Genomic DNA, 25006 nt, shown 5'->3' with positions numbered 1-25006 from the left:
TATTTCATTTTATATTACAATGTATTGATAGAAATAATGCGTTTCAATCATCCTGACACCATAACAACCATGGTGCCGGGGATGATTGAAGCACTATCACCAGCCATTGCCCGCGAAAAATCCTTACCCCTCGCGCGCTTACCCTGAAGTATTTTCAGTCTGTACAATTAAAGTCAGTTATTTTCAGTGTTCTCGTGTGTGGAGATATGTTTTTAATTGATCTATTGTAGCAGTCATCGATAAAGGACGAGAATGGTGGTGTGTGTGTTTGTGTGTGTGGGGGGGGCGGGATTGAAGGACCCGGCCTTGGGGTGGCAAAGGGAGTAAATCCGGGCCTGGTTCCGATGCCATGTCTTGAGTGGGCCCGTCTTCCCTTCTGGGAGGATCTGGTAACTGGGCAACACTGGTAGTGGTTTGCAGACAATGTATGGTTGAGAATGCCATCGATCGGCCAACTTATGTTTTCCTGGCACCCCTAAGTTGCGCAATAGCACCCGATCTCCTGGCTACAAGTCTTGGACACTCACCTTGAAATCAAAGTTCCTTTGGTTTCTCTGCTCCCTAGCGGTGGATGCTTCCTTGGGTTTCTCATAGGCTTCAAACGTCTCTGAAGCCTATCAACATATCCCCGATAAGAGACTTGAGAAGTGCGATCTAAAGATGTCCCAAAAGCCAGATCCACAGGCAAATGAGCTTCTCCCCCGAACATCAACCAATAAGAAGCGTAGCCAGTGGAGTTATTCACTGTACTATTGTAAGCGTGGACTATGGAGTTATTCACTGTACTATTGTAAGCGTGGACTATGGCAGCAATGTAATCACCCTAATGTTGCTTCTTTTCCAAAGACAGGGTTCCTAACATGTTCAATAGAGTACGATTAAAATGTTCTGGTTGTAGTTCTTCTTGGGGATGATAAGGTGTGGTTCTAGATTTTTGAATACTCAAAAGCTTACACAGTCTTTTTATTAACTTGCTCTCAAAATCCCGACCTTGATCCGAATGTAAACACTGAGGTAGACCACAATGGAGGAAAAACTTCTCCACCAGAGTCTTGGCAACAGTACTAGTTTGTTGGTCTATGGTTGGGAAGGCCTGAGCATAGCGGGTGAAATGATCTGTCACAACCAGGACATTACTTCGCCCACTCAGGTCAGGTTCAAGACACAAGAAATCAATGCACACCAGCTCCATCAGCCCATGACTCTGTAGATTGCCCATTGGGGCAGCCCTGCTAGGCAAAATCTTTCTTTGGATACACCAGATGAGGAGCAGCAGTAACTTTCAACTTCGGCCCTCATAGATGGCCAATAAAAGCGATCCCTAACTAGCTTAAGAAATCTGTCTGGCCCCAAATGTCCATGGTCGTCATGAAGAGCAGTCAGTATTACCAGTCCGTGCTTTTCAGGAAGAAACATTTTGTGAAAACCTTCGGGCTCCTCAGGTGGGCCTTTCCTGTATATGACTACGTCTTCCAACTGCATCTGTTCCCATTTTTTATGAACCACTCTTGAGCCATCAATATAACTGTTTAGTAGCATTTGAGGGTCCCTAGCAAACAAGACCTCCTTAACAAGGTTACATAGTGGATCTTCACGTTGATCCCTTTTCAAATATTCATGGGTCAGTAGAGGCAGTTCCTGACTGTGCACATGAGTCAAATCACAGTAGTACCAGGGCACTCCAGCAGGGGTGGCTCCTACAGCTTCAGCTCCTGTGACCCCCTTATGACGTTCTACTTCCTGGCACACTGCGTACACTCCCTCAGGAGGCAAATTCACCCAGTTCTTCAGGCCAACATCTGTAACATATGGTCTTTGGGATAAGGCATCTGTATCTCGGTTTCCCACTCCTGGCCGATACTTCAAGCTGAATTGAAATTCGGACAGTGCGGCCAACCACTGATGTTCAGTAGCAGCCAATTTAGCAGATGACAGCAAGTAGGTCAGAGGATTGTTGTCCGTTTTGACCACAAACTAAGCTCCATATAGATGGTCTCGCAGCTTGTCTACTACTGCCCACTTGAGGGCCAAAAACTCTAACTTGTGCACAGGATACTTCTTTTCGGAGGGTGAGACTTCGACTCACATACGCTATTGGACGCAGCTTCCCTTCTGACTCTTAATACAGAACTCCCCCTAGCCCATCTCGGCTAGCATCCACATGCAACTCATAAGGCTTTGAAGGGTCTGCATAGGCCAAAACTGGCTCTTCAGTGAGGCTCTCCTTTAAATGTCTAAAGGTCTTCTCACTAGGGATGAGCCAAACACCCCTCTGTTCGGTTTGCACCAGAACATGCGAACAGGCAAAAAATTTGTTTGAGCACCCAAACACCATTAGTCTATGGGACTCGAACATGAACAATCAAAAGTGCTAATTTTAAAAGCTTATATGCAAGTTATTGTCATAAAAAGTGTTTGGGGACCTGGGTCCTGCCCCACATGGATCAATGCAAAAAAAGTTCTAAAACGGCCGTTTTTTCGGGAGCAGTGATTTTAATAATGCTTAAAGTGAAACAATAAAAGTGTAATATTCCTTTAAATTTCATACCGGGGGGGTGTCTATAGTATGCCTGTAAAGGGGCGCATGTTTCCCACGTTTAGAACAGTCTGACAGCAAAATGACATTTCAAAGGAAAAAAAGTAATTTAAAAGTACTCGCGGCTATATGAATTGTCGGTCCGACAATACACATATAAGTTCATTGATAAAAATGGCATGGGATTTCCCCACAGGGGAAACCAAAATGTAAAAAAAAAATGGCACGGGAGTCCCCCTAAATTCCATACCAGGCCCTTCAGGTCTGGTATGGATATTAAGGGGAACCTCACACCAAAATTAAAAAAAAAAAAAAAAAAAGGTTTGGGGGTCCCCCTCAAAATCCATACCAGACCCTTCAGGTCTGGTATGGATTTTAAGGGGAATCCTGCGCCAAAATTTTTTTAAAAAATGGCGTGGAGTCCCCCAAAAAATCCATACCGGACCCTTATCTGAGCACGCAACCTGGCAGGCTGCAGGAAAAGAGGGGGGTACACGAACCGTTCAAGGCCACATGCCCTCAACATTGGGAGGGTGCTTTGGGGTCCCCCCCAAAGCACCTTGTCCCCATGTTGATGAGGACAAAGGCCTCATCCCCACAACCCTTGTCCAGTGGTTGTGGGGGTCTGCGGGCGGGGGGCTTATCGGAATCTGGAAGTCCCCTTTAACAAGGGGACCCCCAGATCCTGGCCCCCCCTGTATGAAATGGTGAGGGGGTACAAAAGTAGCCCTACCATTTCACAAAAAAAGTGTCAAAAATGTTAAACAATGAAAAGTGACAGTTTTTAACAACTCCTTTATTTAAATGCTTCTTCTTTCCATCTTCTTTCTTCTATCTTCTTTCTTCTAGCTTCCTTCGGTTTCTTCCTCCATCTTCTTCTTCTTCTGGTTCTTCCTGCGATCCTCTGCTTCTTGCTCCGGTGTTCTCATCCGGCATCTTCCTCCATGGCGTCTTCTTCGTTCTCGGGCCGCTCCGCATCCATGATGGGAGGCTCCCGCTGTGTGATGCTTCTCGTCTTCTGACGGTTCTGGTGACTGCACTCAATCTCCCAATCGCCATACGAGGTTTCAGGCTGACCAGCTGACTGGTAACATTTCAAACACTGACAGTGATTCTTCCCCCACTTCCCAGTAGTGGATACTATCTCTGGGACCAGTTCTATCCTGATATCTTCTTCCAATGGGTCAGCTTCCAATGCCACAAAGGGACCTGGCTGATCCCAGGGCAGTTTGATGGTGGCCTTCATGCACGTCCTTTCTCTGGGCTGCAATACTGTCTCTTGAGTATTCAGTCGCCACAGTCTTCCACTCAAAGATCTCGGAGGGCGCCTTCTGTTTCTGCACTACACGTTGAAAAGCCTGCCTCAGCTGGGGGTGAATCCTCTTCACAGCAGCACCCTCCACAGCCAATGGGATGAGCAATCTTCTCACAAGGTTTGTGATAGTTCCTATCGACAAGAAATTTCATCCTGCCCCAAGTGGCTGAGGGCAAACAACAACCAAGGTATCAAACGTTTCTGGCTTCCATCGAATGTTATTTTGATAGGGATATATCCATCATAAGGGAACTTTTGAGTGCCTATAACCCAAATCTCCAGCTCCTCTAGTTTGCACAAGGGGATGTTTGTCATAAAAATCCCTATATAACAATGTCACTTGAGCTCCGGTATCTAGTGGCACTTGAGTGTAGATTGGAGCTAAACTATTGGGGAAAGCCCCACTAGGTTTTTTGGCAGATTCCTCGCTTGTGATAATCTGAGCCTTAACCAACATCTCTTGAGACTGAAAAATCTCTTTAACTGACTAGAAGGGTGTACATTGATCTCCCGTTTCCTTCTTCCTTTCACTTGGGACTCTTTTAGAAGTGGGCAAAGAAGGAGAGAGACAAGTGTAAGACTTTGTTTTCTGCTTCTTTTATGCCTCCCAATTGGGTTTGGAGCTCTGTTTTACCCTGGGACGCTTAATTGTCTCCTTCACTGAGGTCCCCAATTTCATTTTTTTGAGTAGGTAAATCCGACAGGGAAAGTAGGTATCTACATGTTAGATTAGATACACTTTAGATCCCCTAATTTTCATTTAAGTTAAATCGGGGGTGGGAGAATACATACATTTTTTCTTTTTTCTACAATTATCAGGTGCTTTCCATCCAATGATGATATGTGGGCTTTTTCATACAGTTAGAGGCATTACTGTATTGTATTTGTGAACCAGAGGGTGGAGTGATGGGGAAAATGCATATTTTATATTTCCTTATTAATAATATGGGTCACTAATGAAGTCTAAGCCTCCAAATCTTAGTTAAGGAGACCATATACAGTAAGGACATAACATAGCTTTACCTTACACCAAGGGAATGTGTGCTTGTAAACTGACCAAGTCCTTAAGGGGTCATATTGCAAAGAGAGTTGGCTTGGGGGTTGTCTATTCCTTAAACACAAGTCTAAATGAAACGATATCTTGAAATGGATAACATTTCAAGACCTTTTGATATAATAAAGTGTTGATATTTCGTAATGTAAAAAATAAATAAATAAATGAAACAAAATATATAAATACAATCCACCCGCGTTGCTGCTGTTCATTACACAAACAGATATTATACCACAAACCACAGCACAAACAGTACCAAAATCCAAATGCTGTGCATACACCGTAAACGTACATATTGAATATCAGAACAAACAAATCATAAAGAGTCCACTCTGAACTGATAAGCAAGTAGCTAGTGAAAATCCGTATTTGGACTCAAAACAGACCCAAAAACAATTTCTTCCAAAAGTGCTCCTGTGCAGAAATATTCTAAAGTGCCGTAGTGCTCCAAAAATATCACACAGTGATCTGTGCTCCATACACCCCCTTGTGCTTTACCTCACCAGATGTTATGGACCCCTTAGCAGTACTGCATGTGCATCTATCAGGCTTAGGCTGGTGAGAGGGGAGATGTCACTTCCTCTATGTCCTCCTATGTATTTACCACTTGTGCTTGAAGGAGAGAGAATCCATATAGTATAGTATGTTCTTGCTTATTGTAATAAAGGGTTAAAAACACACAATATTCCAGAGTTATATCCACTTTGTGCAAACATTCTTTAAGTTCTTTATACAGGGCAATCGGCTCGCTCCAGGAACTGGCTTGGTTCTCACAACCTCGCATGCGTTCCACCGCTCACCGGGCGTGACTTCACTGAGGAACCGGAATCTACGTTGATGCGCTTTACCCATCCCACAGGGCGTTATCAAAGACAAAGATCCTCAGTTTCTCAGCAAACTAAATAGCCATGCATGGACCTGTTCCGCTCACATGGAATTAAAAAATGGAATTAAAACCAAAGAAATTAACAAAAATAGAAATTTATAGGAGTACCCTTTTTTTATATTGTATATAGTGTTTTTTTTCTTTGACAAAATCTTGCCTAATGTTTGATCCTTCAAAAGTATTGGCAAATGCTTCTGTAATTATTTTTCTACCTGCTTGTATTGCCTAGAAAAACCGGTCATAAAAGCCAGTCCATAATTGTTAACCCTTTTTTCTTTATTTTCCAGCATTTTCTCTCTATTCGATTTTTAGACCTCTTTTACTTTTACTAACTCCTTTGGCCTATAACCTTTTTCTTGGAATCTCTCTATGATTATTGCTGTCTAGCTGCCATAATCTGCTTCATCATCACAGTTTCTGCAAATTCTCATCATCTGGCTCTTTGGTACCCCTTTTAGCCATCTTGGGTGGTGACAACCTACCTCCTTGAAATAGGTCCATGTTTTTAATTTGCCATTTTTCTTAACCTGAAATTTTCTGAAATTGAGATTCCATATTTATTATTGTTTATTTAACGTTCAATCTTGTTATTGAGTTCAACATGAAGAAATAAGTACAATTGACACATAAAAGGATGTCAGATTAACATTAACAATACATTCCCCAAGCAAGGGATCAAATATGTGCAAGAAAATACATGTACAACTGTAGCAAACATCTTAAAGTGTTTGTTAACCCCCCCTCAATCACCTCTCTCCCCTCTCACCCCCTCCTTCCAGCCTGTCAGCTGTGTCTCTGTTGATGCCCCGCCGCTATTATTAAAAATAAAACCCTACAATGGTCACTGCTAGCCCCTTTATTAAAGGCTGACATACCACACTATGTAAATCCTTTTTAAAAACGAGCATTCTAAATACCTCATTAGAGCTGTCTTCAGGCTGGTCACGTGACTCGTGGCCACTTTACAACTCCGAGACATTGCTTCTGTGGAGGAGACGAGCGGCCACATGATCTCCCTGGCTGACATCAGAGGGAGATTACGGCTCCTCCCGCAGAAGACATTCATCAGAGCTGTGAAGTGGCCGTGAGTCATGTGACCGGCCTGACAACCGCTCAAATGCGGTATTTACAATGCTCGTTTTTTAAAAATACTTACATAGTGTGCTATGCCAGCCTCTAATAGAGGGGCTGGCATTGTCTTATATAAATGGGTTAACAAACCCTTTATGTTTAAAAGTTGTGAATAACCATTAATTGTAGTGCAAATTATGTGTCCTCCACAGCTCCAACAGAAATATGTCCAAGCCAAGGACGACACAGAGAAACACAATGCTCATTAGTGGAAGTGGCTAAAAGTTTTGATGCGTGTAGCATATAAAGTGTAGAAAATACAATCATGAAACCCCTTATGGGGTGCTAGGCTGTCTTAATGGTTAAGTAATTGCCCCTTCATCAACAAATAAATACAGGTATCTCCTTGAATCAGAACCATTAGTTTGCAAGGGGGCTCATAGTCAGGTAATACTACTTGACATCAAGCAAAGACCGAGAAAGACAAGGAAAGTGACTAGAGAAGAAGAAGGGAGAGAAGAGATGAGAAAAGGCAGAGGGAAGGAAGGAAGGGTAGAGAGGGTTTGTGACCATCCCAGAGGAGCTCAAGTAGGAAGAATTTCCAAGGCACCGAAAGGGGTTTAGACGTAATTCGCCCATGGTTCCCATATGGCTTCAAATTTCTTTGTGGCATCAAGTAGGATACTTACCATCTTTTCTTGGGCCATAATTCATTATATTTTTCTTTTAGCCATAGTGATGGATACCGAGGGACGTTTCCAGGCCTTGGCTATGGTTACTTTAGCTCCCGTAAGAGTAAAAAAAATGAGACCTCGAGTGCTCTTGGGCATAGACTCAAATGGGAAATTGGGTAGGTCCAGGTGTAGGGACTGTGGGACTGGGCAGCCAGTCACTTTACGGATCATATTAAAAATGTTATTCCAGAAACCTCAGAGTTTAGGGCATTCCCACCAAATGTGTAGCATGTTGCAAATGAGGTTGCAACCTCTGAAACAAAGAGGAGAAGAGGTCGGGTATATCTGGGCTATTTTGGTTGGAACCATATACCACCCGGTTATAACTTTCAAGTTAGCTTCTACTAGAGAGATATTAATGACCCCTCTGAATGATCTAAAGAAGGCTCTATGCCAGACCTCTAGGCCCCATTCGCTTGATAAGTTGTTGAGGATAGAGACCTCTCATCACCGAGATTCCCCCTCTCTGTTTCATGGCTTGACCACACCATTGTTCATAGTCAGAAAAGGTAGGAGGGTCAGGTTTACAAACAGTCAGGAGCATAGCATAACATCTGGAGATGAAGCCCTTAGTAGACGGTGAGGATTGCATCATGTGAAAAATTGGTGTAGAGGACAATGCCGGATTCTCTAACGGCTGTTCGGCACTAATAGCATACTGCAGCTGAAGGTAATAAAAATGCATGTTTTGTGTAACCCCATATTTAGTCTGGAGCTGAGCAAAGGACAGCAATTTACCATTCTCAAAAATATGTGGGAGATGTGTGATCCACAACGCTCGCCACCTAGCCATATGGTTGTTTTTGGCCAGTTCAGGATACATCTTATTATTCTGAATAGGACTGTAATAGGTGTACCCCGAAACCTGTTGCAATTGCTTAACTTTCGAACAGATTTGGTGTATAAGCCTATATGTAGGATATTGCTTTTTGCGCTTAGAAAATAGTTGTGCTTCTAGTCCCTCAGCCAGAGTTCCAGCTCTACAAAAGTGCATCATTATAAATAACGTGGAATCTCCTCTTCACAGCGAGTATCCAGAGCCATAATCCCCCACTAGATGCTGTAGCTGAGAGGCTAAATAGTAAAGTCATGGGTTGGGGAAAGCTAAGCCTTTGCCCTTTGTAATTTCTCCAGCTTAATCCTAGCATTGCCACTCTTTCATAAAAGGGAGAAAAATATAGAGTTGACCACTCTGAATATACGCAATGGGATAATCACTGGGGTGTTGTGAAGGAACTATAGCAGCTGGGGCATCATTATCATCTCAATCAGATATGCTCTGCCATTGAAAGCCACAGTTTGGGCCATACCTTCACCCTATATCGAAATCTAGAGAGAAGAGGTAAAATATGTAACTAGCAGTAATCTGTTAAGTTTCTAGAGATAATAATCCCCAGTTATTTAAATGCTGAGACAACCAGGACAGGACAAATTATGCTAATTGGGGTTAACTGCAGAATCCATCTGCCACAAGGCCAATTTGGTACAATTAATGGTAAGACCAAAATACTTGCCATAGTCTTGTATAGTATGCATAATTTTACATAATGAGTGGTCAGAGTCACCCAACAATAGGAGTATATCATCGGCATATAATATCATTTTCTCTTGCCTGGAGCCAAATCTAAATCCTACAATGGCATCATCAGTCCGAATACAGGTTGCCAAAGGCTCTATTGCCAGAGCAAAGAGAAGAGGAGATAGTGGACAGCCTTGTCTGGTACCGCTGCCTAAGCGGGTGGTAATATAGAAGGTGTACCCAGGATATAAAACCATCCCCAGAGCCAAGTTTAGCCAAGCCTGCCCACAGAAACGGCCACTCCACACTGTCAAAGGCTTTGTGGGCATTTAGTGACAGCAACATTCTGTTACCCTCATTCTCAGTTTGAGTCTGCATGTTAATGTACAAGTGTCTTAGGTTCACTGCTGTTGACTCGTTAGGCATGAAGCCTCCCTGGTCAGGATGGATCATACTGGATATAACTTTTTCCAATCTATGAGCCAGCACCTTGGCTATTTTAATGTCTGTTTGGAGGAGTGAAATTGGGTAGTAAGAGTTATGCCGTGTACACACGAGCGGAATGTCCAACAGAAAAAGTCAGACGGGAGCTTTTTATTGTATATTCCGATTGTGTGTATGCCCCATCAGACTTTATACGTTGAAAAAGAAGTAAAGTAGTAAAAGTAAAATAATACATGCTCTGGACATGGAGGCAATTGGTGACTATCCTTTGCCTCATTAAAGACCTTCAGAAACTGTGGTAAAAGCAGGGTAGCATATTGCTGATAGACTTCAATAGGGAGCCCATCATCCCCTGGTGCTTTGAAAACGGGGAAGGAACTGGTCGCCTTCTGCAATTCCTCGAATGTAATTGGGGAATCTAGTTTGGTTCTTCGCGCATCTGTAAGTCGAAGCATAGAAATGCTTTGTAGATAGTCATCTAATTCAGCTTGTGTAAAGGATACCTTAGATGCATACAAATCTATATAATAACAAACTAATTCAGCCATTACAGTGTCAGGTGTATTAGCAAGATGGCCATCCAGTAATCTCAGAGCCCCTATAGCTGGCGCTGCAGGCCTGGTATTCACTATTTTAGCTAGGAGCTGACCAGTCTGTTCCCTCTCATCAAAAAAAGTGGCTTTAGCGAATAATCGCTTTTTAATCGCATCTTGGGCTGATAGCCAATTGGCCCTGGAGTTATCAGAAGGATGCAAAATGTATTCCTGCTCTAGCCTCCGAACATGTTGCTCCAACTGTACCTCATGCTGCTTCATAGTGGCTTTAATGTTATTAATTGTAGAGATAAACACCCCTCATAAAAAACATTTAAAAGCATCCCACCTAACCAGCATGTCCTCATGCAAGTCATCATCCACAAAAAAATGCATCATCTGTTGCGTAATATTGCTACCCTGCAGTATTAGATCTAACCAGAAAGCGTGTAAAAGCCATGGAGCCCTCAGCAGATTTGTGAGTGGCTTAGCCGATATTCACAGAATCAGTGGAGAATGGTCAGATATCCATCTCGGGTCATATTGAGCATGAAATACTAGGGAAATAGCCTGTGGCAACCCCATACACAAATCCTGGAAAGAACTCCATACATCTTAGAAAAGCAAGAAAACAATTTAACATCAGGATTTCGAAGGTGCCACAGATCAGACCAGCCTACCTTGTCCAGGAACCTAGATAAAGTCGTACCCCTCGGGGTTGAGTTCTGAAGAGATGGGGTGCTTATCTATGGTAGGGTCTAGAAGTCTAGAATCCCATTAAAGTCTCCTGCAATTAACAGAGGGGTGTCAGGTTTATCTAGTATAAATGTCACCAGGTCTCATAGCACCACCATAGAGAACGGGGGGGGGTGTGTATATATATATATATATATATATATATATATATATATATATATATATATATATATATATATATATATATATACACATATTTGCCTTGGGTATCCACCAGTACCTGATGTTCATGAAACGTTACGTTATGGACAAGTGCTGAAACTTGTCTGGAATAAGAGGTATGCACAGAGTGGTAGCCATGTCCTGCCCAGGCGTAACAAATGCAGCATAGCATCTCTTTCATAAGGTGTGTTTCTTGCAGCCCCACAATTGTAGGTTGGTACTTATGTAGGACAGAGTTGACCAGAGTTGACCATAGCTCTCTTTACAGAGTTGGCTAAGCCTCTAACGTTCCAGGATATAATCGGGACCTCCACCATATGGTATTACTTTAGGTAATGCCTGACCTGTGTGAGAGAGCAACAGCATCCACACAGGGATGTAAGCAGGGTTCATCCCAAAGAACCAGGTACATATCAGGAATTGGAAGATCCACATGTGAAGTAGCAGTTTCAGGACTACTCTGGAAACAAAAGGAAAAGAAGAAAGTCAACAGCAAACCACAAAGGCACAAGGGTGCCTTGCAACTGTAAATATAGGAAGGTAGCGTCCCGACACTATCCCATGCCTTCCTGGAGATAGGCTCTTCCTTCCATCCGCTGGTACCTCTCACAGGCCCCTCCCAGTTGTCATCTTAAGATTGAGCACCTTGTATTAACCGTTTCCGCAAGCACATTTTAGGTAACATGTTAGGAGCAAACTCTTGAAACGCGAAACATTCTGCTTCCCGACAGAGGTATACAGGCTTCAGTGTAAAGGTGCTACTTTGCCACGTAGTAGTGGTCAGGCATCTGCTTCATTGGCTCTGCGGGCTCTCAGCAGCGGTTTGTGGACATCCAGTCATTCCGCAGCCTCCCCAGCATTGTTGAAGAAGTGCATCTGACCTCTGACGGTCACTCTGAGTATAGCTGGGTAGAGCATGGCATAGGTTAATGTTAAGCATTGTAGTCGTTGCTTAACTTCAAAGAATTTTGCTTGCTTGCATTGTACCTCAGGAGAGAAGTCGGGATAGAAGGAGACCCGAGCTCCATTATATTGTATAGTACACCATTCCTGTGCTAATTGTAACACTCTTTCCCTGTCTCGGTAGTGTAGAAGACGGGCAAGAAAAGGTCTGAGTGAATTGCTAGGTAGGGCTCTGGTGGAAACACGATGAGCCCTCTCGACTGCAAATAATGGAGTAAAGACATCTTTGCCAAAGAGTTTTAGAAACCAGTGTTCAATAAAGGCTGTGGGATCCCTACCCTCAACTTTCTCAGGCAACCCCACAATACGAACATTATTCCGCCAAAGCCTGTTCTCGATCTCATCCATCTTCAGTGGAGGTAACTGAACTTGTCCTCCAGGTCACTTATGCGACTTTCAGCAGCTGTTGTCTTCTCACTAATTTTCTGCATGTCTTACATATATAGTTACATAATAGGTGAGGTTGAAAAAAGACACAAGTCCATCAAGTCCAACCTATTTGTGTGATTATTTGTCAGTATTACATATATATATATATATATATATATATATATATATATATATATATATGTATAGCCCTGTATGTTGTGGTCATTCAGGTGCTTATCTAATAGTTTCTTGGCCGCTGAGGCCACCACCTGTGGAAGGGAATTCCACATCCTTGCCACTCTTACAGTAAAGAACCCTCTACATAATTTAAGGTTAAACCTCTTTTCTTCTAATTTTATTGAGTGGCCACGAGTCTTGTTAAACTCCCTTCTACGAAAAAGTTTTATCCCTATTGTGGGGTCACCAGTATGGTATTTGTATATTGAAATCATATCCCCACTCAAGCATCTCTTCTCTAGAGAGAATAAGTTCAGTGCTCGCAACCTTTCCTCATAACTAATATTCTCCAGACCCTTTATTAGCTTTGTTGCCCTTCTTTGTACTCGCTCCATTTCCAGTACATCCTTCTTGAGGACTGGTGCCCAGAACTGGACAGCATACTCTAGGTGCGGCCGGACCAGAGTCTTATAGAGCTGGAGAATTATCGTTTTATCTCTGGAATTAATCCCCTTTATAATGCATGCCAATATTCTGCATTGCATGCCATTGCTGAGGCTATCACCTACTAGGACCCCCAGGTCCTTTTCCATCCTAGATTCCTGCAGAGGTTCTCCCCCCCAGTGTATAGATTGCATTCATATTTTTGCCACCCAAATGCATTATTTTACATTTTTCTACATTGAACCATTTGCCATGTAGTTGCCCACTCCATTAATTTGTTCAGATCTTTTTGCAAGGTTTCCACTAGGTATGAGCTTCGTGTTCAAGTTGAACGCAAGTTCGACTTGAACATCGTGTGTTCGGTCATTCGCCGAATTACGAACGATATGGGCCGCTCGCGCCAAATTCGAGTGGTGCTGGCTGATGATTGGCCAAGCATGCACTATGACCCGCATGCTACAGCGCTGTGTGTACAGAGAGCCGTAATTGGCCAAAGCCAAGGAGGCTTTGGCCAATTATGGCTCAGAGGGTTTAGTACAAGCCCCACACTATATAAGGCCACTTCCGTTGCGGCCTTGTGTAGTGTGTTACGGTGGAGACTGGAGAGAGATAGATAGACAGAGAGACAGTGTCATTTGATTTAAGTTAGATCGTAAAAAGTAGGCAGGTCGAGTCAGTTTGCTGCACTTACAGTGTATTTTGTGTATATATATATATATATATATATATATATATATATATATATGCATCCCAGGTGTTGTGTGTGTATGTATATATATATATATATATATATATATATATATATATATATATATTTATACACTGTATTCAGTTTAGCTAGATCCTGTTCTTCTCTTCCTAATATACTGACAGGCAGGCAGGTGTTTTTACAGTATTTCCAGTTACTGTACTGTGTACCGTGCACACAGTTGTACCTACAGTATAGCTACCTGAAACCAGTTGCTTGTGTAGGCTCTTGACATATTTCCATTTACTGTACTGTGTATCCTGCACAGTTGCACCTACAGTATAGCTACCTGAAGCCAGGTGCTTGTGTAGGCTGTTGACATATTTCCAGTTACTGTACTGTGTATCCTGCACAGTTGCACCTACAGTATAGCTACCTGAAGCCAGGTGCTTGTGTAGGCTCTTAATGTATTTCCAGTTACTGTACTGTGTACCCTGCACAGTTGCACCTACAGTATAGCTACCTAAAGCCAGGTGCTTGTGTAGGCTCTTGAAGTATTTCCAGTTAGTGTACTGTGTACCCTGCACAGTTGCACCCACAGTATAGCTTCCTGAAGCCAGATGCTTGTGTAGGCTCTTGAAGTATTTCCAGTTAGTGTACTGTGTACCCTGCACAGTTGCAGCTACAGTATAGCTACCTAAAGCCAGGTGCTTGTGTAGGCTCTTGACGTATTTACAGTTACTGTACTGTGTACCCTGCACAGTTGCACCTACAGTACTGCGCAACAGTACTGGAAATATACTGAAGACAAGTGCAGGTGTTCTCATACTAATAATACTACAGGCAGGCAGTTGCTTCTGCTAGCTGCAGTATAATCGGTATATATATACATCCCTGTTTTGTGAAGCTACATCTCACTGCAGGCCAATAGTATATCTGGAAGGCCAACAAGGAGAGGCAGACAGTCACAAGCCAATAAAAGAGGGCAAGCAGGCTCTGTGTCTAGAGGCAACAGTGCTGGTCGTGGACACGGTGCATCCTCATCAGCATGTGGCCGTGGGACACGCTTGGCCTTTTTTTTGGCAGCTGGCCGTGTTGAGCCGCAACATGCGGAAGACTTGGTCAAGTGGATGACCAAGCCTTCCACATCCTCCTCATTCTCTCTCACCCAGGCTCAGGGTACTTTGTCTGGCAAAGCAGCTGCCAACGTGGCCTCTTCCCTCAGCTCAATGGCATCAGTGACCCCTTCCCTAGCCCCACCATGTCCTCCTGAGGAGGCCCCCGAACTGTTTGACCACAGTGTTGGGTATATGCTCCAGGAGGATGCCCAGCATTTTGAAGGCTCTGATGATGGTACTCAGCTAGAGGAAGGCAGTAACGTGAGCCTAGACAGAATGGGTGCCCAAGAAGGACAGCAATCTGGCAGTCATGTTCCCCCTGCTGCAGCATACTGCCAGGTTTGCTCCAGTGATGAGGAGGAAGGGGATGATGAGGTCACTGACTCCACATGGGTGCCTGATAGGAGAGAGGAGGAGGAGGAGGCACATCACCAACGAGGCAGGATGCCCTCCAGGGGCCAGCCTAAGGGTAGCATGCTGACTGCATCACACCACAGAGCTCTGCATGTGCAGGGCGCTGCTGTCTCTGCGCATTATTCCAAAAGTTCTTTGGTGTGAGCTTTTTTGAGACGAGTGCATTAGATCGCACCACTGCTATTTGCAACATATGTCTCAAGCGTATCTCTCATGGTCAAAACATCTCCCGCTTGGGCACCACATGCTTGACCAGAGAAATGTTGACCTGCCATGCAGTTCATTGGCAAGCATACCTAAAAGACCCACACCAAAGAATAAAGAGGACCTCTCCTTGCTCCTCATCAGCTGGGATTTCCAACCCCACTATACCTTCAGTCCTCTCTGTGACCTGCAGTGAGAGGAATGCAGGTGTAGGATTAGGTGTGTCACAGCCTAGTACTTGCGGGCAATCTTCTATCGGTACACCGACGTCAGATTTTACCAGGGAAATATCCCTGCCCCAGCTGCTGCACCACAGAAAGAAGTCCAATCCCAGCCATCCACATGCCCAGCGGTTAAATGCTAGTTTGGCAAAATTGCTAGCACTTCAACTGCTACCTTTTCAGTTGGTAGACTCTGCCCTCTTCCATGAGTTTGTGGAATGTGCGGTTCCTCAGTGGCAGGTTCCCAAACGCCACTTTTTCTCACAGAAGGCAATTCCGGCTCTCTACTGGCATGTGGAAGGCAATGTCTTGGCCTCACTGGACGGGGCAGTCAGTGGTAAGGTGCATATTACCGCTGACTCATGGTCCAGCAGGCATGGACAAGGATGTTACCTAAGTTTCACGGCGCATTGTGTGACTCTGCTGGCAGCTGGGAAGGATGCAGGATCAGGTGCAGTAGTGTTGGAGGTTGTTCCGCCACCACGCCTCCAAAATGCCACTACTGGTGATTCTGACACACCTCTCTCCTCCACCCCCCCTTCTTCTTCCTCCATGACCTCTTCCTGTGCTTTGTCCTCGGATGCAGCGGTGCTCCGTAGGCGTTCAAGGGGCTACGCAAGTATGCAGGCCAAAAGATGCCATGCGGTGCTTGAGCTGGTGTGCTTGGGGGACAGGAGCCACACTGGGGCAGAGATTCTGTCAGCTCTGCTGGGGTAGGTTCAGAGGTGGTTGACCACGCCACGCCAACTTAAGCCAGGAATGGTGGTTTGCGACAATGGCACCAACCTCCTCTCCGCCCTCTGACAGGAACAACTGACCCATGTGCCCTGTTTGGCTCCCGTCCTTAACTTGGTGGTGCAGCAGTTCTTGGGCAGGTACCCGGTCTTACAGGATGTCCTGAGGCAGGCCAGGAAAGTCTGTGTGCATTTCCGCCGCTCATATAATGCCAGTGCTTGGCTGGCAGACCTCCAAAAGGAATTTAACCTGCCCAAGAACCGCCTAATCTGTGACATGCCCACCAGATGGAACTCAACATTGGCCATGCTGCAGCGGCTGCAAACGCAGCAGAGGGCCATCAATGAGTACCTCTGCGACTATGGCACCAGGACAGGGTCAGGGGAGCTTTTTTTTTTCTCCCACGCCAGTGGGCCATGTTTAGGGATGCATGCACTGTCCTGTCACCATTTGAGGAGGCCACGAGGATGGTGAGCAGTGACAATGCATGCATCAGTTTTTTAAATGTCAGATCCCTTCAAGACTGCCTATGCTGATGCTGAGTGACTATCCTGTTATGCTGAGTGACTATCTTCTTCCTCCTCAATGATCATGCTGATAGCTTGTAAGAATATTTTTGTTTCTGGGTGCCACCACCAGTGGCTAAGGCCCAATTTTTCAGGCCCTGTTTAACAGGGGTGTGTAATTACAATTTTTGATACAATTCTTTGCAGCAGGGCTCTTTCCTGCGCTCCAACTAGAGTATCTGTGAGAGGTTGCAGTGTTGTGGCACCAGCACCAGTGCCTAAGGCCCAATTTTTCAGCCCCTGTTTAACAGGGACATGTAATTACAATTCTTGATCTAATATTTCACAGCAGGGCCTGTTCCAGCACCCACCAAGAGTAACTGTGAGGACTTACAGTGTTGTGGCACCAGCACCACCACCACCACCACCATCACCAAAGGCCCAATTTTTCTGCCCCTGTTCAACAGGGTCATGTAATTACAATTCTTGATCTAATATTTCACAGCAGGGCCCTGTGAGGGCTTACAGTGTTGTGGCAACACCAACACCTAAAGCCACAATTTCTGCAGAGTATATAGGGCAGGTCTCTACTTTCAAACCTTCCACTTGCAAACGACTCCTACTTGCAAACAGAAGGAGACAACAGGAAGTGAGATGAAATCTACCCCTAGGAAGGGAAATTCTCTCCTGTATGAGTTAATATGGGAAAAACGTTTCTCCTTTCCACTGATGCTTTATCACCAATGCTTTTTTCACTAAAAACCCCAAATTTTCTAAAAACATTTGTCATTGTGACAGAAAGTGAGATGAAATCTTCTGAAGAGGAGCACAGACAGCAAAACAAATGTCACAGGGGTGATAACCCTTCCCTATGTTTTCCAAAAAGCTTAAAAATAGATTGTTTGGCTGGAGCTACACTTTAAAAATGTACCAGTTCAAAATTACAAACAGATTCTACTTAACAACAAACCTACAGTCCCTGTCTTGTTTGTACCGCCTGCATACTGCTGTTCAGAGTATATAGGACCTGGGGGCCCATGCCTTTCCTCTTTTTAATTTGGGTGCGGGGTTCCCCTTAATATCCATACAAGACCCAAAGGGTCTGGTAATGGACTGGGGGGGGTACCCATGCCATTTGTCTAACTGATTTTCATCCATATTGTCAGGACCCAACATTACATTAAAGCTGCAAGCAGTTTTAAATGACTTTTATTCCTTTAAAAATGTCATTTTGTGCAGGGACTGTTCTAAGCACGGGAATCACACGCCACTTTACAGGCATACTTCACTTTTTTTTTCACTTTAAGCATCATTAAAATCACTGCTCCCAAAAAAACGGATGTTTTTAAAACTTTTTTTTGCATTGATACATGTCCCCTGGGGCAGGACCCGGGTCTCCAAACCCTTTTTAGGACAATACCATGCAAATTAGCCTTTAAAATTAGCACTTTTGATTTCGAAAGTTCAAGTCCCATAGACTTCAATGGGGTTCTAATGTTCGTGCGAATTTTCAGTCCATTTGCAGGTTCTGGTGCGAACCGAACCGGGGGGTGTTCGGCTCATCCCTAGTTTCCACATCCTGCGGAGAAGGTATTGCCCTACTTAGCTTAGTATCGTCCGCAAATACAGATATTGAACTGTTTGCCCTGTTCACCAGGTCATTTATGAACAAATTAAACAGGATTGTTCCCAGCATAGAACCCTGGGGGAACCCACTACCCACCTCTGATTATTTTGAGTACTCACCATTTATCACCACCCTCTGAACTCGTCCCTGTAGCCAGTTTTCAATCCATCTACTCAACTGTGTCAAATGCTTGCAAAATCCAGATACACCACCTCTATGGGACTTCCATTATCTAGATGGCAACTCACCTCCTCATAGAAGGTTAATAGATTGGTTTGGCAAGAACGATTCTTCATGAATCCGTGCTGATTACTGCTATTGATACCATTCTCATTACTAAAATCTTGTATATAGTCCCTTATCATCCCCTCCAAGAGTTGACATTCTATTGATGTTAGGCTAATGCCGAGTGCACATGGTCGGATTTTCCAATGAAAAATGTTCGATGGGAGCCTTTTGTCGGAAATTCCGACCATGTGTAGGCTCCATTGGACATTTTCCATTGGAATTTCCGTTGCACAAAATTTGAGATCTGGTTCTCAAATTTTCCGACAACAAAATCCGTTTGCATAAATTCCGATCGTGTGTACACAATTTCGACGCACAAAGTGCCACACATGCTCAGAATACATTACGAGACAGAAGCGTTCGGTCTGGTAAAACTACCATTCGTAATGGTGATAGCACATTCGTCATGCTGCAATTTTTTAAATAGTTTAATTCAGCGCATTCTCTTCTTCTTTATAATGCTAGAATAATGAAGTTATTTTGCTGCTGATATTCACACAGAGTTCTGACAAACTGATTTCTTTATTATTTCTCATGATCTCATGAATTATATTAATTTTGTCTTTCGTCAGATCTGCATAATAATATTTCTAATTTGTTTTTTTTTGTTTGTTTTTTTTTTATCAAGATCTGCATTTTTAATTTTTTTTCCTAGTGCTCTCCATAATATTATTTCTTGTTTTGTGTGTCAAGTTACCACAACACCATTATTATCTTGTATTTCTTAATCTCAAGGAGGTTGTTTGGTGTTGGTGTCCCTTGTTAATTTGACCTTGTATTTTGGAAATGTACCTGCCTACTCACAAACAAACTGTCCTTTTTGAAGTAAAACACATAGGCAAGTATTTGTGAAAAAGAAATAGCCATTTATTCTGGGTCATAACAAAATAAAGAGGAAGTCAACGCTGGAGAAACTGGTAGGATTTGCGAAGCCTTTGTACCACAGGGCACACATCAATTATTTTACAGTCAAAATTGGTGGCCTGAGGAGTCCTTATAATAGGAAGCACAATCCGGTCCAGGACTACAAGAGATCAGGAACAGCAGCAGATGACATATATGTCCCCAGGCTGTGGTCATACCACAGCCTGCATCTTTTGTCAGACCAGACTGAACCCAGGCCATCACTCTCTGGTCTTCCTTACACGCTTACTTCCAGGATGTGGCTCTGGTGTTGGAGTTGTGGCAGGAGGTGGAGGAGGAGGACCATGGTTCAACTCACAAACGTGGCTTTGGCTTGTGAGTTTGCCCCTCAACCCCTTATTTAGGGCTTGTAAGATCACTTCCTCACATAAGAGGCGTTGGCCCTCCTCCATTTCCAGCATTTTGCAGGTTGTCATGCAGGCATAGTCCTTTTCAAGATTGGGGGGGTTTCTGAGGGCCGCAGTAGCCTTCAAAAACAGACCAAGTGCTGCCTCCTCCAGGTTACTCCTCTTTCTGGCACTTTTTTGTGGAAGGCCGAGGGGAGGGACCTGGGATTGGGGCAGGCTACTGGGCCCAGCCACCTCCTGGTTGCCACTTACCCCCCCACCTTCTAGCTGCCACTTTTCACGGCCTCCTCCTTGCTGAGACTTTCCTGTGTATGAAAAAGGGACATAGTTTTTAAGAATGCTATACCTGACTCAAACTGGGCGCCTCCACATGTTGCTGCCTAGAAGGCCCAGGTTGGTCGTCGGAAGCCTCAGCTGGGGGGGAAGGAAGCCTTGAAGGAAGACTGGAGAGTGCTGGCCTGGGTTCAGTCTGGCCTCTGGCCTGCCAGAAAATGCAGTCTGTCATAGTACCACAGCCTGGGTACATAAATGTCATCTGCTGCAGCTCCTGATCTCAGGGAATCCTGGACCCTCTTGCGCTCCCTATTATAAGTGCTCCTCATACCACCAATTTTGGACATTAAATACTTGATGTCTACTGTGGGGATCATCAGCTTCACAAATTCAAGCAGTTTGTTTGATTATTATAAAACGGGTGGTTCACCTGCCACAGACAGTGCAGCTCCCTGTACATATCAATGAATATTCCTAGAAATTCCCTATCATTGAAGGGATCCATTTTCTTTGCAAGACACAACACAAGACAAACCCTAATGTCAGGTGAAACTCTCCTAATCTTGACCCAATATTGGCCTCAATCTATAAGCAGTATAGGCCACTGATGCACCAAGTTAAAATTGTACCTTCGTTGTAACGATCGTCGCTTCCGTTACTTCGTCCTCCGCTCACAGATCGTACGTACGATGCATGCGTGTTATGCTTTATATACACTGCACATGCGTGAAACTCCGCCCACCCCTGACGTTCTTTCTAGTATATTCCCCGCCCCTTCTGTTTCGGCGCAATGGGTAGAGAACATGGCGGAGAGACAACAGGTGCATGTAAAGGAGAGCAGCAACAACGAAAGGCCGAAGCCACGAACGTCCCGATCCCAGAGGATATTGAAGACCTCAATTATGTCCTTTGTAGAGATGGTGGAGATGGTGGACATCTTGAAGAGGGCCAACTTTGATGGGAAGTATGGAACTTACCCAAACCCAAATGTGAGAAAGGCCAAGATCATGGCTAATCTTGTGAAGAGTCTGCGCAGGAATTTTGGGGTACGACGAACCAAGGAGCAACTGAGGAAACGCTGATCAGACCTGAAATTGAGGGAGCAGGATAAGTACAGAAGGATCAGGAAACTGCTTCTAAAAAGTAAGTATTTGTCATGTGTTCCTATTATTATTATTACTTGCATGCTGCTCCATGTGCTTTTCTTTACTGTTGTACAGTTTAAAATGGCAACTTTCATGTTCATGGGCACAGTAATCGGTTGTAGGAAACATCGTTCGTTCGCCCACTTATAAGATGTTTTTGGCAGATACAGGTTAACTACATTTGTTCAGGCCTATTTGTATTAAAAGAGGTTTGTTGTCTAGATGGGTTTGTAACTAGAATGAAATGCAAACTTTATTCATTGTAAGGAGAGGACAATCGGGAGCAGGGACCCCAAATCCGAGCTCTCCAGTGGGGGAAAAAGTGCAAGCGGACTATTTCGGTACAGATAACAGGTGATAAGCGACAAAAATAATGAACAAAAATATAAAACACAATTTTATTTATACAAAAAGGTCAAAAGGGAATTATAATACAAACTGTGTATAAAACAATGCACAGATGACATGGAATTTCAATTTCGACTAGTTTCGCGGAAACCCGCTTCATCAGGAAATGTATCTGTGAGAAATACAATACAATGGGGTATAAATATTTTTTCATGATAAAGGGTTTTAAAAGGGATCATACCAGGACATGAAAAAAGGGGGGGTTGGATTAAAAGGGATAACAGTAATAAATAACCAGGTGCAAACAAAACTCAGGCCAGGCCCGGCGGAGTCACCCGTGGCGACTGGGGAGGATGAACCTTTGCATGAATAAAGAATGAGGGAATGTGCATATAAGCATAGCAAATATATATATGCCTATGGTCCAACCCGTGAGAATGAATGAACAAAACACCTGAAAGTAATGATGAAAAGGCCGCAGAGAGGGTGCAAAGGAAAACCGAAAACAGGGATCCTAGTTAAAAGAGTGAGGAAAAAGAGAGAGGTGTGACAGAAGGAAAGGTGATGATGACATCAGAAATTAGCAACCAGGAAAAGAACCAAGGGTTGTGGTTGAGTGAAAAGAGATACTGGGTAACAAATTGCACAGAATTGCAATAATGTAGACATGATGTGGCTGGATGGGTGTGTGAGAAACGACTGGGGAAATGAGCAGAAAAAAATAGGACCAAAAGGAGAGACGAAAACCAGAATTCATGCAAGTGATAAGAATAAGTAATGGAGATTAAAGCAAAAATTCTAGCTGTGCCAGGTAATGTAAATATAAATAGAAGGGTCCGGATGTAGAGATATGTAGGTTGACCAGCAATTAGATAGTGATCCAAGGGAACCGGTAAATGCAAACTGGGGTACAGGCAATATGCCTGTAAAGTAACCAGTATTTGGTAAACCGGGTCAAGATCTAAAAAGTAAGGTATGCAAAGGGATATAAAGTCTAAGCTGGATGCATGTGAAGTGCTGTGGGCAATTTACATGTGGATAAAGTAAAAATATTACTATCAGTAGAGCTGGTCACAGAAACATCCGGATCCCACGCCGGCCTGTGAAGACTGCGGGAGGAATCCGCAGTAAATGTGTCTTTCAACCCCGTGACGTCGTACCCACGCCGACCTTGGCCTAGAGCGGCGTCATGGGGTCAAGGGTCCCGCAGGGAGCGCGTGCGATGTGATTGCGCACTGCGTCTCAGGGAATCGGGAGAATACAGTTCCCGCACGGCAAGTGCGAGCCGCTGAGCAGCTCCCAATAAGGCGGTCAATCTTGACCCTGTTTACCAAATACTGGTTACTTTACAGGAATATTGCCTGTACCCCAGTTTGCATTTACCGGTTCCCTTGGATCTAATTGCTGGTCAACCTACATATCTCTACATCCGGACCCTTCTATTTATATTTACATTACCTGGCACAGGTAGAATTTTTATTTTAATCTCCATTACTTATTCTTATCACTTGTATGAATTCTGGTTTTTGTGTCTCCTTTTGGTCCTTTTTTTTTCTGCTCGTTTCCCCAGTCGTTTCTCACACACCCATCCAGCCACATTGTGTCTGCATTATTGCAGTTCTGTTCAATTTCTTACCCAGTATCTCCTTTCACTCAACCACAACCCTTGGTTCTTTTCCTGGTTGCTTTTTTCTGATGTCATCATCACCTTTCCTTCTGTCACACCACTCTCTTTTTCCTCACTCTTTTAACTAGGATCCCTGTTGTCGGTTTTCCTTTGCACCCTCTCATCATTACTTTCAGGTGTTTTGTTCATTCATTCTCATGAGTTGGACCATAGGCATATATATATTTGCGATACTTATATGCACATTCCCTCATTCTTTATTCATGCAAAGGTTCATCCTCCTGCGGCCTCAATGTGTCCTCCCCAGTCACCGCGGGAGACTCCGCCAGGCCTGGCCTGAGTTCTGTTTGCACTTCAGCATGGGTAAGCAGCCCCCCCACCTGGTTATTTATTATTGTTATCCCTTTTATTCCAACCCCCCCTTTTTTCATGTTCTGGTATGATCCCTTTTATCTCCCTTTATCATGAAAAAATATTTATACCCCATTGTATTGTATTTCTCACAGATACATTTCCTGATGAAGCGGGTTTCCGCGAAACTAGTCGAAATTGAAATTCCATGTCATTTGTGCATTGTTTTATACACAGTTTGTATATTTTCCTTTTGACCTTTTTGTATAAATAAAATTGTGTTTTATATTTTTGTTTATTATTTTTGTCGCTTATCACCTGTTATCTGTACCGAAATAGTCCGCTTGCACTTTTTCCCCCACTGGAGAGCTCGGATTTGGGGTCCCTGTTCCCGATTGTTCTATTCCAATGAATTCGGATGATGGTGCTCTTGTATATTACATCTCCTATACCATGTGAGGCCTGCTAATATCTTAAATACATTGTAAGGAGAGGACACTCAGCAGCTGTTTACACATCTGGACGCAGGAGCATTAGTGTGGGACACCAGAACAAACTTGTTAGGGTGTCCCACACAGGTGCTCCAGTGGATACTAGGGGTGTCTCCATTTGTGATACTTTACCAAAAAAGGGAAGTATTCCAGCTTTAGAAAGGAAATAAAATGTTCTTCAGCTTGGAACTCTGCCAAAACAGACAATTGTATGACACTTCCAAGCAATTTTTCATATTACTATTTCTGGCCTCAAATATCTGTGTGCTAAGTATATCCATTTTTTATAAAAAAGAAAGAAGGACGGCGCCCTCTAAGTGCGGCATGTATGTTAAAAATATTTATTACAATAGATAAAAACACTCACATTTGAGTTGCTAAAAACCAGCATGTAAATTAGTTTCATCCGCGTGCTCTCGGGGGATGTGGGTGTCATGGGCCAGTGGCGGGGGTTCCTGGGATGTGAGTCCTGTGACCTGGGTCCTGGTAGCTGTTCCAGTGGTGCCGAGGGTCCTCAGAGCCTCCGGGCAGCCAGGATGTCGGTCATGGATCCTCCGTGGAGCGCCGTGCTGACCTGCGTCTTCACTTCCGGGAGCAGGGTGAGGCGGACGGTGCTTCGCGTTCGGAGCATGCATGCTCCTTCATCAGGCTATGCTGGTGGCCATATTCAGTGTGGGAGTTTATACCATAGGCACTGGGAGGGGTGGAGAGGTAATTGAGAGGAGGGCGGGACTAT

This window comes from Aquarana catesbeiana, linkage group LG12 (genome assembly GCF_042186555.1).
Source record: "Aquarana catesbeiana isolate 2022-GZ linkage group LG12, ASM4218655v1, whole genome shotgun sequence".
Classification (NCBI taxonomy): Eukaryota; Metazoa; Chordata; class Amphibia; order Anura; family Ranidae; genus Aquarana; species Aquarana catesbeiana.
Note: the sequence above shows the minus strand (reverse complement) of the source record.